Source organism: Aquarana catesbeiana, linkage group LG12 (genome assembly GCF_042186555.1).
Source record: "Aquarana catesbeiana isolate 2022-GZ linkage group LG12, ASM4218655v1, whole genome shotgun sequence".
Classification (NCBI taxonomy): domain Eukaryota; kingdom Metazoa; phylum Chordata; class Amphibia; order Anura; family Ranidae; genus Aquarana; species Aquarana catesbeiana.
This window is the reverse complement of record NC_133335.1, coordinates 94,965,358-94,967,857: the sequence shown is the minus strand read 5'-3', so window position 1 is coordinate 94,967,857 and position 2,500 is coordinate 94,965,358. Positions and strand designations below refer to the sequence as shown.

The 2,500-nt window shown below is 40.8% G+C and overlaps 2 non-coding genes across 2 annotated transcripts; one reads left to right on the top strand and one right to left on the bottom strand.

The window, feature by feature from the left end:
- Positions 1-636: 636 nt before the first annotated feature.
- TRNAR-UCG (transfer RNA arginine (anticodon UCG)) lies at positions 637-709 on the bottom strand. Its single transcript has one exon. It is a non-coding gene; the product is annotated as a tRNA-Arg (tRNA).
- Positions 710-984: 275 nt separating this feature from the next.
- TRNAL-CAA (transfer RNA leucine (anticodon CAA)) lies at positions 985-1,094 on the top strand. Its single transcript has 2 exons — positions 985-1,022; positions 1,049-1,094. It is a non-coding gene; the product is annotated as a tRNA-Leu (tRNA).
- Positions 1,095-2,500: the final 1,406 nt, after the last annotated feature.

The window sequence follows — 2,500 nt, the reverse complement described above, 5'->3', positions numbered from 1 at the left end:
TTCTTCTGAAAACTCTGCTAGGCCATGCTGTAAAATCTCTTATTTCACGTGCAACTTTAGTCAGAAAAGTAAGTCTTGCTAGATCTCTTCACATTGGCCTGTTTTGCATGTACAGTTATGTAAAACATTACAAATAGGTGTCCATACACTTGAAAATCCAGTAATACACTGTTTCACCCTGCTCTGCACATACTCAGTTGCTCTCCCATTTTACGCATATTTGGGCACTGCTGAGTTTGGGGAGGCTCATCTATTGACAGCCTTAAAGCTCAATTAAACCCTCCTATCCTTTACAGCCAATGAAGCTGCTTCTGTTTAAACTGCAACGGCCATGGTGCTGCACATGTGATCAGTTATGACACCAGCCATTTGATGGTTTGACAGTTTGGTTGAGAACACAAGCAAATGTGACAGTTATCAATCCCGGGATTTCAGGATTCTAACTGTTTTTTGAAACTGTTAAATCAATTGGTTTAGCTCCACTTTATGATTTACTGCTGTTTGGGGGCTCTTGGCTTCAGCAAAATAGCAGCCTTTAGCAAGAAGCAAGTTGTTATGGGTAAAGATGCGATTTAATTTAAAAGGAGCAAGAATTTGCAAGTAAAGGTCACAGGAACTGGAAAGCAGCATAGAAAACGACCACGAAGGGACTCGAACCCTCAATCTTCTGATCCGAAGTCAGACGCCTTATCCATTAGGCCACGCAGTCAGCCACTGGGCCACCATTTTTGTTTGTGGTGTGCGAATCAGCCAAACACTTGAAGATCACCTGGGACATCTTCTTCTACTTGCTTTGCTCAAGCAGATTTGGTAGTAAGGATCTGAAAAGTTTGACTTGGTGCCAAGGTCATGCTTTATGAAGTGCATTTGCAAAAGGGCCTAGGTGCAGAGTGTTAATACAGCTCCTTGACAGTGGTAATAAATCAACAGAGTACCACGAGTAGATGATATATCTAGAGGCAACCAAAAATATCGAAATGTCTTGTCAGGATGGCCGAGTGGTCTAAGGCGCCAGACTCAAGAAATGTTTCTTCACATTGTGTGGGTGTTCTGGTCTCCAAATGGAGGCGTGGGTTCAAATCCCACTTCTGACAAAAAGTTTACACATTTAGCTTGAACTAGAATGACCACTTCCACAGTGTTTTCATGCTACCATGTCACTGACAAGAAAACAAAAACAAAGAATCCCAAAACTTTGCAGATCCTTCATAAAGATCAAATTCTTCTGAAAACTCTGCTAGGCCATGCTGTAAAATCTCTTATTTCACGTGCAACTTTAGTCAGAAAAGTAAGTCTTGCTAGATCTCTTCACATTGGCCTGTTTTGCATGTATAGTTATGTAAAACATTACAAATAGGTGTCCATACACTTGAAAATCCAGTAATACACTGTTTCACCCTGCTCTGCACATACTCAGTTGCTCTCCCATTTTACGCATATTTGGGCACTGCTGAGTTTGGGAAGGCTCATCTATTGACAGCCTTAAAGCTCAATTAAACCCTCCTATCCTTTACAGCCAATGAAGCTGCTTCTGTTTAAACTGCAACGGCCATGGTGCTGCACATGTGATCAGTTATGACACCAGCCATTTGATGGTTTGACAGTTTGGTTGAGAACACAAGCAAATGTGACAGTTATCAATCCCGGGATTTCAGGATTCTAACTGTTTTTTGAAACTGTTAAATCAATTGGTTTAGCTCCACTTTATGATTTACTGCTGTTTGGGGGCTCTTGGCTTCAGCAAAATAGCAGCCTTTAGCAAGAAGCAAGTTGTTATGGGTAAAGATGCGATTTAATTTAAAAGGAGCAAGAATTTGCAAGTAAAGGTCACAGGAACTGGAAAGCAGCATAGAAAACGACCAAATTCTTCTGAAAACTCTGCTAGGCCATGCTGTAAAATCTCTTATTTCACGTGCAACTTTAGTCAGAAAAGTAAGTCTTGCTAGATCTCTTCACATTGGCCTGTTTTGCATGTATAGTTATGTAAAACATTACAAATAGGTGTCCATACACTTGAAAATCCAGTAATACACTGTTTCACCCTGCTCTGCACATACTCAGTTGCTCTCCCATTTTACGCATATTTGGGCACTGCTGAGTTTGGGGAGGCTCATCTATTGACAGCCTTAAAGCTCAATTAAACCCTCCTATCCTTTACAGCCAATGAAGCTGCTTCTGTTTAAACTGCAACGGCCATGGTGCTGCACATGTGATCAGTTATGACACCAGCCATTTGATGGTTTGACAGTTTGGTTGAGAACACAAGCAAATGTGACAGTTATCAATCCCGGGATTTCAGGATTCTAACTGTTTTTTGAAACTGTTAAATCAATTGGTTTAGCTCCACTTTATGATTTACTGCTGTTTGGGGGCTCTTGGCTTCAGCAAAATAGCAGCCTTTAGCAAGAAGCAAGTTGTTATGGGTAAAGATGCGATTTAATTTAAAAGGAGCAAGAATTTGCAAGTAAAGGTCACAGGAACTGGAAAGCAGCATAGAAAA